We start from the raw sequence: 13493 nt of genomic DNA, 5'->3' as shown, positions 1-13493 counted from the left end.
TATTTTATTATTCGCAAGCGAGAGATCTGGGTTCTCAGTTTCCTTACTCCACACGCCTCTGTTTACCTAGCAGTAAGTAGGAACCCGGTTGTTAGTTGATTGGCAGATCGCTTTTCCAGGGACAATAATCCTTAAAAAAAACCAATAATCATTTGGACACTCAATCCACGACTGTTTGTGGGACACTGCTGTGTGCAATTGGCTGCTGTGTTTCACCCACAGATATACAGTCAATTCACTTTACAGTATATTCTGTGAAGCGCTTTGAGACGTCAAGAAGTCATGAAAAGCGCTATATCAAATGCAAAGATTAATTATTTGAATAACTCTGCAAAGTCCAGGACTGAACAGTGAGGTAGATTTGTGAAAAAATGAGGAAGTGACTGCAAAGTAGGAGGGCTCCAGCCTAAACTGGATCTGTTGCTAAGGAAATTCTGATGCTTAGGACAGTTGCTGCAAGGCATAACCTGGAGGCCAGGTTTGTGAACATGTTTATAGATCCAGGATTTGGTATGTGGAAAGATAAACAGCTTCTGCTCAAGCTCCATGCTACCATGGAGTCCTGTAGCTCAGTGGGTAGAGCACTCGCTTTGCAAGCAAGAGACCTGAGTTTAATTCCAGGCAGGGCGAAACCTTGGGCAAGTTTCCTTACTCCACACGCCTAATAATAAACCCTCCAAAACCAAAAACAATAATAAATTGGTCATTTTCAATCTACGACTGTTTGTGGGACATTGCTGTGCGCAATTGGCTGCCGCATTTGCCCACAAATATACAGTCAATTCACTTTACAGTGTGTTCTGTGAAGCGCTTTGGGACGTCCTCCCAACGTGAAAAAGCACTATATCAAATGCAAGGATTATTATTATTATTATTATTACCAACTGGTAGATGCAGCAGGAAGCTTGCCAGAAAGTGCTCTTGATGGCAAGCTCTATGATTTTACCATATAGCTGTCCTTTGGCAAGAACTACAGTCCTTGCCAAAGCACTGGAGTCCTTGCCAAACTCCACTGACTCCCTGTCACAGAGAGATCGACTTCAAGATCCTCACTCTAGTGTTTAAATCCCTCAATTCCTTGGCACACTCCTATCTCTCAAACCTCCTCTCTCCCCACAGTAGTACCAGCTGCCTCCTCCGTCTCCTCCTCTCCACCATCGACGGCCGTGTCTTCAGCCACAACACCCCGAAACTTTGGAACTCCCTCCCTCAACCCCTTTGCCTTGCCCCCTCCTTCCCTATCTTCAGGTTGCACCTAAAGACCTTCCTTTTCGACCACACCTACGGTCCCTTCCCCCTCCCATGGCTCAGCCTCGAGCTCCACCATTGTTAAGCGCTCTGACATGCCACCCGGCGTGGAGGGTGCTATATAAGTGCAAGTTGTTGTTGGGCTGTTATTGTTGTTACCTAGTTAAATTCCAGCAGTACCCGAATGTATGCGTTGGTGTCCCTAAAGCTTGGCACTCACCAACCGGTGTCTACTTTCTGGAATTAGGTAAGCCAAATCCGGGACAATATAAGTTCTCACTTGGAAAAATATGGTTTAATAAAGGACAGTCAACACAGATTTGTTAAAGGCAGATCATGTCTGACAAACCTAATAGAATTTTTGTTGAAGTGACTGAGAGCATAGATGAAGGTAGTGCAGTAGACGTAGTTTATTTAGATTTTGAAAAGGCATTTGACCAAGTGCCACATAAGAGACTTATAAACAAATACAAGCCCACGGTATTAAAGGGACTGTGGCAACATGGATCCAGAAGTGGCTAGAAGACAGAAAGCAGAGAGTGATAGTAAACATTTACTTTTCTGACTGGAGGCAAGTGTGTAGTGGTGTCCCTCAGGGGTCGGTATTGTGACCACTGCTCTTTCTGATCTATATTAATAATCTGGACCTGGATATAGAGAGCACAATTTTCAAATTTGCAGATGATACTAAGCTAGGAAAAGTAGTTAATGGTGAGGAGGATAGCACCAGACTCCAAGAGGACTTAGACAGATTGGTAAAATGGGCAGAAACGTGGCAGATGAGATTTAATATGGAGAAATATGAAGTGTTGCATTTTGGTAGGAAGAATGAGAGTTGTATAAGCTAGATGGTACAATCTTAAAGGGGGCAAATGAACAGAGAGACCGGGGGTCCACATAAGCAAATCTCTGAAGGTGGCAGGGTAGGTAGATAAAGCTGTTAAAAAAAGCATACGGGATACTAGGCTTTATAAATAGGGGCAAAGAATTCAAAAGTCAGGAGGTTATGTTGAATATTTATAAAATTCTGGTTTGGCCTCAGTTGGAGTACAGTGTTCAATTCTGGGGATCGCACTTTAGGAAAGATGTTAGGGCATTTGAGAGGGTGCAAAGGAGATTTACCAGGTTGGTACCAGGAATGAAGGACCTTAGTTATGAGGAGATAAGTGAAACTAGGATTATTCTCCCGAGAGCAGAGAAGATTAAGAGGGAATTTAATAGAAGTTTTCAAGATCATGAGAGGATTTGATAGGTTGAACTGGGAAAAATTGTTTCCACTGGCATGTGGGTCAGTAACCTGAGGACACCAATTTAAGTTAGTTATTAAAAGAAACAGAGGAGAGGTTAGGTAAAATGTTTTCACCCAGTAAGTTGTTCGGATCTGGAATACATTACCTGAAAGGGTAGTGGAAGCTGATTCAATAACAACTTTTAAGAGAGAAGTAGATGGGTATTTGGAAAGGATAAGATTGCAGGGCTATGGAGAGAAAGCAGGCCAGTGGGATTGAGTTGGATTGCTCTTTTCAGAGCTGGTACAGACACGATAGGCTGAATGGCCTCTTTCTGTGCTGTATGATTCTATGATTCTAAATGCATTCCTCAGGGAGAGAGTGTGCATTCTATTCCAGAAATTTCCGTGTGTCAATAGTATGAATATGTGATACTCTTAGTCTGGTTTGCTTGACCTCACCAATGCTCTACTCGCTGGACTCCCCAGCTCTTCCCTACACGAGTTTCAGACTATCCAGAATTCTGCAGCACATGTCCTTTCCCATACGCCAATTGTCCCCATCCTTGCTCGGCTCATTCCCCTATTGTTGGAGGTCAAGATCCTTGTTCTCATCTTTACATTCCTCCACGGTCTCACCCCTACCTCTACGACCTCCTCAAACACTATTGATCTGTATGCTCCCTTCACTCAGTGGGCAATTTGCTTCATATTGACAGACGGGCTTTCAGCCTTTCTGCCCTCATTGTCTGCAACTCCATCCTGGAGTCTTCTGGACTTCCTCCCTCCCTCACCTCATTCAAGGTCCTCCTCAAGACCCACCTCTTTAACTGTGCTTTCAGTCTTCTTTCTCCTCCCCACCCCAGCTTGGCTCCCACCCTCAGCTCAGACATGACTGATAAGTGCTGTTTGGACCTCCTCTCAATGTGAAACTTACTATATCAATGTCAATTTGTATTGTATTGAATGGAATATCTTGTAATCCAGAAGCGAGAGTGCTACCAACTGAGCAGTAGGATTGAACCTGAAAGACATGCACTAACAACAAGAGCATATGTATCATACAAGCCACCTAAAGTTAGGTTTATGAAGTTTATTTCATATTCCAAATCTAGGATCCAATCACACTGATTAAAAGGCCACAAATGGAGGAATGCTTATTTGTTTCAGAGAGAAAAGACTGAAATGCCATGAACCATTCTTGCCGTGATGCTGTCATACTCAAGTGGCCCAATATTTGGTTCAATCTCTTCAGTCTATTCACCAGCTGGAGGAGAATAGCCCCCAGTTATGCTTGTTTGGACATTGAGGATTACAGGTCCATTTTTGCAATTGTACTTTACAAAAGAGCCAACCACATGCTGATCGAACTCTAGCACTTATTTTATAATGATATATCTGTAGTGGTTGTCGCTCCTGAATGACAATTTCGTTGAAAATTACTCTGTTATGCAGTAGACTACAAAGATGTACACTGAACTTTTTTTTAATGAAGCATAAAATATTATTCAGTGATAACTTTAAACAGTCATTGTGCAATATTAATTGCTTCATATCAAAAATGATTTAATTTACCTTTCCAAAGCTTCCTTTTCCAATTGCTCGAAGGATTTGAAAGTGGTCAAAGTTAACTGTAAAATAAAAAAGAATCATTACAATTCAATGATTGCAAATGCATTTGAGGATTAAAACAAATACAATGAACATTGAATGGTACCGATATGAAGTATTCCACGCTTGCATCACTCTTATTCCCCTAATCATTTTAATGGTGTTTAACTTTTCTGAATTAAGTATAAAGTAAAAGAGAAAATAACTCCAAACACACTGACAATATTGCTAAACTAAATCCATTGAAAAGGTTGTGGGAAATAGCAGCGTTGGTTTGTTTGTAAGAAAATTCTGTGAATCATTTAACTGTTGACAGTACTATATTTAACAAGACAGCACCAATGGCATTAAATATGAAATATTAAAAACATACAATATTAAAAACATGATAAATGTGCAAACATGATTCAAGACTACTGTCTAACAACATGTTCTGATACTGCATAGTACTAAAACACACATCTACACCATGACAAGAGAGCCAACATCAGAACCAAACCTAGCAAGTACATATCTTAGGATTTTTTTACATATCCTTGAATCGCTTTCATGTTCTTTTCCTGGATATCCACAATCCATTGAGGAAGAAGGAGCAGTTTAGTTTCTCTCCTCTGGTTCTGCATATAGACACACAGACCAAGTTACCATGACCGATGGTGGGAAGGCCAGACGCGGTACGTGGAGCAGGCCAGAGCCTGCTGAGCAGAGGGAGCGGGCAGGTTGATATGGCGTTAGCAGGTCACAAAGGTAGGGTGGAGCAAGGCCGTGGAGGGCTTTGAAGGTGAAGACATGGATTTTGAACTCTATCCTCTGGGGGATGGGGAGTCAATGGAGCTGGGCTAGGGTGGGAGTGATAGGGTCACAGAGCCCAGTGAGGTAAAGGACACGAGCTGCAGAGATCTCGATGATCTCCATCCTACGGAGGGAAGAGATGGTAAGGCCGACAAGCAGGGAGTTACCTTAGTGTTCACCTGCTGCTTAATATGTGTTCATCTGCCACACACTTAATAGTGTTCACCTGCTACTTTATATGAACAGGACCAGGCAAAGCAAATTATTGTGTGTAACGAGGCTGTTATAGAAGAGAAATGTTGCCACCAAATAAACTAAAAGGCTGTTAAAGGAAAGATTAGAATTGAAAAGAACATCTTCAATATTGATTGCATTTACTGTTTTACAAGATAACATTGCATATAGTCGCAGGTTTTCATGATGGTAAAATTGTGTAGGTGCAAATTGATCTTGCACAGATCATGTTGAAGATATAAAAGAAAAGAAGGAGAACAAGACTTTCAAAATGTAGGTCTCACTATGTAGCAAACATTAAGAATCATGAGGTAGAATATTAAACTTTTGTTCAACTTTATCAATTCACAATGTTTTCAGTAACACTGGGAAAAAACGTTATACAAAGAAACACTATTTGGGTCCAGCTGCTTCAAATTTGTCAGCGACTTTGACAATGTATCTCACAGAAACACTCAGGTCTGAGTTGGATTCAGTTTTGTAAAATTGCTGTCAAATACCCTGTCACTTTTTCTGGAGTTGATTATTGCATTTTCACAGAGATTAAGATTGTTTTATCTATCAGCTTTCAAACAGGGTGCTTGATTTGAGAGACAAGAGATTATGTGTAAAAACAGTACAGTATATGTGCCTGAAATACTGTATAGAAAACAAGCAGAAATTTGCAAGGAAAAGGGCTTTGATTAGCAGTTAACAAAATGTGTGGATCAATTGAAAAGACTTGGGATTTTGGGAAAGAGTGACACAAAAAAGGTGTCAGAAATTTGATTAATTGTACAAATGGTACTTTTATACACATGAATATCAAACTATTTCATCTCATTACCAATAAAACTGATCCTGAATCCTAAACACAACTGGATAAATAAAACCACTCCTTGTTGAGTTTATTATGGAAAAGATTCAACTGGCAACACTATTTCTGGTCTCCTTAACTTCAAAGTTGTTTCTCCAGGAAACTACCCAGCGTGAAGGAACCTATATAAATGCAAGTTGTTGTTGTTTCAAAATCATGTAATAGATTCAATGTGAAATACTTGTTATGCAGGGAATAATCTGCCCGGCTGTGGATTTTAAAAACTCAACCATTGCATTATAAAGGGGGCTTTATTGTATATCTATCTATCTATCTATCTATCTATCTATCTATCTATCTATTGGGTGCCGGGCTGCCTCAGAAGATTATGGTTTGAAGCCCCACATCAGGACTTGGAAGTCATATAGTCTAGAATGACACTGCAATGCAATGTTAGGGGTGAGCTCCATTGTTGGAGGTGGGGTCCTCATGGAGGAAACCCTGTGCAAAGGTTCGGTTTCGGGCTCGTATATTTATTAGCCAGAGTGGGCAATGGTGTCCTACCTCACCTGCCTCCTGCTGTATCCTGTCACTGTATTGGGTGGGAGGTAAGGCAGGAGACCACAGTGTGGCCCTCCAATAGGCCAGAGGCCTCTGTGATGCATTTGAGCAAGTGCCCAAAAGTGCCAACACCAGGCAGGATAGGGCAGGAGGCCTCTGCAATGCAAGACACCATTTTACAGGTTGAGTTATCCGATCAATTTTACACTGTAAATTCTATACTTAAAAGACTTTCGAGAATGCGACTAGTCACGTGGTAAGCAGAATGACAAGTAAATCATAGCCCCTTACTAAAAATTTGCATGGGTAGGATATTAATAGCATAGCGACTTAAGTGGTCGTGACTAGTTAAGCCAGTGCCTTGTCATCAGGAATTTACTGTTTTATTATATTTAACTATATTATACAATATTTTATCCCAAGAGGCAGTGAAACGTGGAGATTGTGGAGATGAGGTTTCACAATAGAGGAGGTAACGTGTAACTGTAGAAGGAGTGTCTTGTTGTCCAACTAGCTTTTTCTCATTCATGCTTTCTTAAGTTCTTAACACTTTTGTGGTTTTGCAGCAAATAAGAGCAAAATAAAAATCTGAATTTGCTTAAGATTAAGGGCCGGCAGACCTGAACAATCACTGCGCTCATCTCTCACAAGTACAGGCTTCAATTATCAAACAGATAATACAGCTTTGCCATCTGTGGCTGACAACCAGCAGGCCATCAAATGCAAGTGAAGGTTCTCAGCAACAGATAGCATGACATCTGCAGTATCTAAAACCAGCAAAGCACATAACAACAGAGTTGGGACTGCAGGCTTCTCTAGAGCGCTTTCAATCAGCAAAGTCCGCAATTCACTTTGCATTTAGATATCGCCTCTCATGTCGGGAGGATTTTTCAAAGCGCACCACTGGCTGGGTCACCCGAGCCTGGGGGTGGTGGACGAAAGGACTGGGGAGTGGAAAGATGAATTCATGGCTGTTTGTGGGCCACGGCTGTGTGCAAATTGGCTGCCACATTTCACCAACAAACAAAATACACAGTCAATCCACTTTACAGTATATCCAGTAAATTCTGGCTCGTTGCCCTCTTTTTCTTAATTGTCATAAGATTTCTCAGGCAATCAACTTTTAAAGAATCGTTTTATTCCTTAGCGGTGGTTGAATTAATTTCCACTGGCCGCATATACACTGCAGCAAACCCCCAAATCAACATTCCATTGCAGGTAATCTCCATCGCCTCAGATGATATGTATATTGTGTATGTTGTTTTAATCTATTCAGAATAGAAACGCACGCCAAATGAAGCGGAAAAGTACAATACTATACACTAAGATAATGTAAAATGAATTAAGTTCATTTAAGTTAAAAAATATTTGGTATACGGTAAACCTTGCAGGGCGTCCTACTTGTCAATTGCTGCCCGGATATATTAGAATTAGGTAGTTGTATGGCTTCATATCCTGCGACCCTACCTACCTAGCCACTACCTCCATTCAGCAAACACTGGCCTGCTGCATGACCCCAGTCCAATCCACCTCACCATTGGTGGCCGAGCTTTCAACCGTGCTGCCTCTGTTCTCTGGAATTCCATTCGTGAATCTCTTCACCTCACCGCCTCCCTCCCCACTTTTAAAGCTCGCCTTAATATTTATTTCTTCAATTGTATCTTTGATAATCTTTCCCCCTGAATCCCTCTTCAGCTCCTCTCCCTCCTCTCCCCCCAATCCCACCCCAGCTCGGGTGCCCAGTCAGAAGTATGAAGCATGTCTTCCTGACATGAAGAACACTATTTAAATGCAAATCGTATTGTATTGTGTGATATGAAATCAGCAGATGTGAAAGATAGCACTAGAAATGACCTGAATAACTATCCATCTGGCTGTGCTGTCGGCTGTCAATCAAACACCACTAGGGCAGTCACAACTGCAACTTCCAGATAATCTTCTGTCAATTCCAATATCTCTGCAGTCAGGCTCCTCAAGCTCCATTGTATCCTACAGAACAATAGTTTTGTTAATATAATTGTGCTTTGCTCAGTGATTATTTTTTCCATCTCATTCTTTGGTAGCTCTGCTTCGGTGAATGGACTAATCAACACCTTATTCCACAGAGAATATTTGAAACTGTACCTGCGATGAATCTTGGAAATGTCGTCTTTCTGTTGCAATTTTAATATTAGAATATTGCTTTCCTGGGATCGAAAATGTTGCTTTCACTACTTGGGTTACCTAAATGCTATATTTTCAACCCTTTCCAACATTCTTAACATTTTCAAACTAATTGCAGAAATAGAACTCATCACAACCCAATTGTTAAGAACCAATAGGCTATATCCACACTTAGGATTACAGTTATTTCACATATGCAGTACACCAGTGCTACAGCTGATTTACCAATACACTATCATTACTGTAGCTGTAATAGAATCCGCAGCTAACTGCCCAATGTAATCAGAGCTGAGGCCTTTCAAAAGAATCAGCACAATGACCAGGAAATGTGCCACCTAACACATCTCAAAATAGTTTTGCATTATTTTCGATTGGTGTTGAACTGCATTTCAGAGAGGCTGAAGTCGAGCTTCTTATTAAACTAGTATTAACTAACCAGTTGTTTTTCTTTGGTATAAGGAAAATTGCTCTGCAACGTCAGAGAGGAATAGCCCTCAAAATAAGCACACTCTCACAAGTGAAGAGGCAGGATGAAGTTTGTGTCTTCTGTGTCCTGTTTCATTCTTTCAACTTTTTTGGATACGTTCACTTTAACTTTCTTTCCACGTGAATCCTTCCCCAGCCAGATTCATGCAACAAAAAAGGATGCTGATCACATGGACAAGGAAATGTCAGAGTCTAGTGTTCAGAATCACATCAACCAGTGCAAACACATCAGCCAACGTCAAAATGATCAGTCAAATATAATCTGTAGTTCTAGTCAAATAATGAGAGTATAATAATAATCCTTACATTTGATAAAGTGCCTTATCGCATCATTGAGATGTCTTAAAGCGTTTCACAGGATATACTTACTGACTTATTGTGTATTTCTGTGGGCAAAATGTGGCAGCCAGTTGCACACAGCAATGTCCCACAATCAGCCATGGAGTGAGTGACCAATTTTATTTGGTGGATTGTTGGCCAGGACACCAGGAGAAACTCAAGTTTCTTTTTGAATAGTGTCATGGGATCTTTAATATTCACCTGAAAAGGCTGATGGTACCTCGGTTTAACTCTCATCTGAAGGACAACACCTCCCCCAGCACTGCTTTGGAGTGTCAGCCTAAATTATGTGATTCCAAATCCCGATCTGGGTTTTGAACTAACAACCTTCTGATTCAGAGCCAAGAGTGCTACCACTGAGCCAGGCTGACACACTTCAAGGCACTGCCCTAATTTAAGGTAAGTCAGAAAACACATGTATCATATAGTGATCTTACATTCACAAAGTAATTAAAATGTTTTATTGGACCTTGAAAGTCATACACTTTCCAGGAGAAAAGCATAACACTGTGTATGCACATTGTCTGATAGAAATGTACATGTTGCACAATGACATTTGCAGCGAGAAAGATAACAAAATTCAATCTCGTGAATGGAGAAATTGTAATAGTATTTTTGTCTGAGAGAAATATCAAAGGTCTATATGAGGCAACTTAAATTTATAATGAAAGTTATTCACATCTCACTGACTTCTAAAACTCGCACTTTATGGTATGAATTCATGGTTTCTCCACTTGGAAATGATATTTGAGTTCAAGACACACAAAAATCCATCTGGGACTCCTGCCAAGTTAATTTAGTTGAATCCTTGCCCGATTTAGCTGGCTTCCCATCACACAGAGGATATAGTTCAAAATCGATCACATATTCCCTTGAGGAATAAAAATACCATGGGAAAAGTGGTTCAACCATGGCTAACTAGAGCAGTTAGGGAAAGTATAAAATTAAAAGAAGAGATCTATAATACTGCCAAAAAGAGCAGTAAACCCAAGGATTGGGAGGGCTTCAGAGACCACAAAGAAAAACTAAGAAACTGATTAGGAGGGAGAAAATGAATTATGAGGGCAAACTAGCTAGGAACATAAAGACAGTATGCAAGAGTTTTTACAAATACATAAAGAGGAAGGGACTATCAAAAGTGAATATGGGTCCATTACAGGCAGAGACAGGAGGAATTACAATGGGGGATAAAGACATGGCAGAGTCATTAAACAAATATTTTGCTTCTGTCTTCATGTTAGAAGACACTGAAAATTTATCAAAAATAGAGGGGAACCAAGAAGCTAATGTTAGTAAGCAACTTAGGGAAACTAACATCAGTAAAGAATTAGTACTAAGGAAACTGTTGGGATTGAAAAATGACAAATCCCCTGGACCTGATGGCCTGCATCCTCGGAATGCTGTAGCTTAGTGGTTAGAGCACTCGCCTCGCAAGTAAGAGGACCTTGAATCGATTCCCAGACAGGGCAAAAATGTTGGGCAATTTTTCTTACTCCATATGCCTTTGTTTACCTAGCAGTAAGTAGGAACCCGGTTGCTAGTCAATTGGAGGATCGCTTTTCCGGGGGTAATCATCCCTTCAGAAATAAATAAATAAACAAACAATAATAATTTGGTCACCGAATCCACGACTGTTTGTGGGACACTGCTGTGCGAAATTGGCTGCCGCGATTTGCCCACAAATATACAGTCAATTCACTTTACAATATATTCTGTGAAGCGCTTTGAGATATCTGGAAGACATGATAAAGCGCTATATCAAATGCAAATGCTAAGATTATTATTGTAAGTCTAGTTAGAAATGTAAATGAAAAAAACATTAGATCAACTTGCTGATACTGATGTTATTATTGCACAACATGAAATTTGAACTTTGAATACAAGTGCTCATTCTGCACCCATTTATTTAAGTTGCCATGGACTGTCAAATGCTTCATGAGCAATATTGTACTTTGAACACCTATTAGGTAAAACATTAGCCTTGTTGATAAGTGCAGAAACTTTGTTGGCATGTGTTGATAATAAAAATGTTCTTAGTCTTAAAAAACTTACATTTCACCTGTCTTTCTTCTCCCCTTCTCTACTGTAGGCATTTAAACTTTCTTTTCCTTCTATTGTGGTACAATTTCTTTGATACTTCATGTCCTCTGTCCTTAGAGGCTACTATTAATATGTTAATTTGTCAAATGAGTACTTGTTACTTATGTGGAGCTGCAACTGAAAATCCTGCTTGAAAAACAAAGAATGTTCTCGTCTCCAATTGCGAAGTTTAATTAAAAGCCCAGGGAGTTTGACAGGATGTTTCTCTGATAATCTTTCATGAGAAAAACAATTCTCTCTGTAAAGGTCATAATCTTAAAGAAAGTGAGGCTTCTCTAGATACTGAACAACAATGATGTGTCAACACCAACTTGCAATTATATAATGCCTCTCACACAGAAAAATGTTTCAAAGCACTTTATAGAGGAGTGGGATTGAGAGACACTTAAAAAAATCCTGGTAAATGTCAGTACCGGCACTGCAATTGTTTGAATCTGTGAGCAGAAGATAGCACATAAGCTATTTTCTGCTCACGGGATTCAAACAATTTGAATCAAGGTCGATCTCCCTGGTCACTGTTGAGGCCAGCAAGGACGGTGAGGCTGCTGAGCTTGGCATTGGCCCTTCCTAGAGAGTTGGGAGCTCTACAAACTTAATTTTGTTATTGTTGTTGGGAGTCGAGTCTACATGCACATGGGCCCACAGATTTTATTTTAATTTTTAGGTTTGGGGTACAGTCTGGCTAGGTACGAATTCCAGATACCCTGAGTCTGGTAAGATGGGGGTTTACTGTATATCGTATTGTGTTCTATATTAAAGTTCGGAACAACTATAGCATTTATATACGCTTCACACAGGGTCACAAATCAGAGTGCTTTACAGGGACAGGGTTGGATACCGAGCAAGGGAAATGGTCATAGGTGTGTTTGATGAAGTCAGTTTTGAGACATAACACTGTACTCTCAGGAAAAAGAATGCATTTATAAACAACGAAAACTAGATCCATATAGCTCCTTTCACGTCAGATGGCATCTCGGAGCACTTAAACTTTTACATAGAGTAGTTATGGTTTTGTTATCCGATAAGGTACATCATGTTTTTAGGGTGATCGTAATAAAGCATTACACCTATTATTCCAGAGGATGGATTTTTCCCAGTGCCTGGAGGTGCTTGTGTCACAGGAAATTCTCATGTCTGCAGACAACCTGTGCTGGGCTATCTATCATCTGTTTGATAAGTTTAAACTGTGACAAGGTCTTCAGTGTGGGTGAGTCATGGATATAAAGTATGTGTGGAAAGGGACTCTCAAAAAGATGTTTCTACATAGTCAGCTAGGCTGGAATCAGATGATAAGTCATCTCAAGAATTCACATCTTGTGGAGTCCTGTGGAGTCCTGTAGCTCAGTGGTTAGAACACTTGCCTTGCAAGCGACACATCTGGGTTCATTTCCAGACAGGGCGAAACCTTGGGCAAGTTTCCTTACTCCACACGCCTAATAATAATCCCTCCAAAACAAAACAATAATATATTGGTAATTTTCAATCCACGACTGTTTGTGGAACACTGCTGTGCGCAATTGGCTTCTGCGTTACGGTCAATTCACTTTACAGCATATTCTATGAAGCGCTTTGAAAAGATGTGAAAAGCGCTATATCAAATGCAAGGATTATTATTATTATCTTCTATAGCTCTTGAGTTTGGGGATTCACATCTTGGTTTAAGGAAACATTCACAATTTATTGTGATGCCAGCACAGTTCATCATCAGGACCTGGAAGGGCAGACCAATCACTGGGGGCATGGAATCATTCCGCTCAGCTCCTGTTAATCCTGCCCTATCCTATTAATGGGTAGAGTGGTCCAAGTTGGACAAGCAGTGGGAAAGCTTTGCATACAGTGATATCAATGGCAACCTCACTTTGATTTGAATAATCTTAAGCATGGTGATTGGTTTCCACGTGTGTCGGACACCCGACTGACCAATAACATTTTTAG

General features: G+C 40.4%; 1 protein-coding gene across 2 annotated transcripts in view; it reads right to left on the bottom strand.

The window, feature by feature from the left end:
- Positions 1-13493, bottom strand: part of LOC103181108 (serine/threonine-protein kinase 32B) — a 151093-nt gene that overhangs the window by 115912 nt on the left and 21688 nt on the right. Inside the window, exon 2 of one of the 2 annotated variants that reach the window (XM_042341188.1) lies at positions 4052-4107. The gene's annotated coding sequence lies outside the window, so the exon portion shown is untranslated. Of the gene's footprint in view, positions 1-4051; positions 4108-13493 lie in introns of those variants that run through there. The other variant, XM_042341186.1, reaches the window with a different exon arrangement.

This window comes from Callorhinchus milii, unplaced genomic scaffold (genome assembly GCF_018977255.1).
Source record: "Callorhinchus milii isolate IMCB2004 unplaced genomic scaffold, IMCB_Cmil_1.0 Scaffold1, whole genome shotgun sequence".
Lineage (NCBI taxonomy): Eukaryota > Metazoa > Chordata > Chondrichthyes > Chimaeriformes > Callorhinchidae > Callorhinchus > Callorhinchus milii.
The sequence above is the reverse complement of the archived record's forward strand: the minus strand, read 5'-3'. Positions and strand labels throughout refer to the sequence as shown.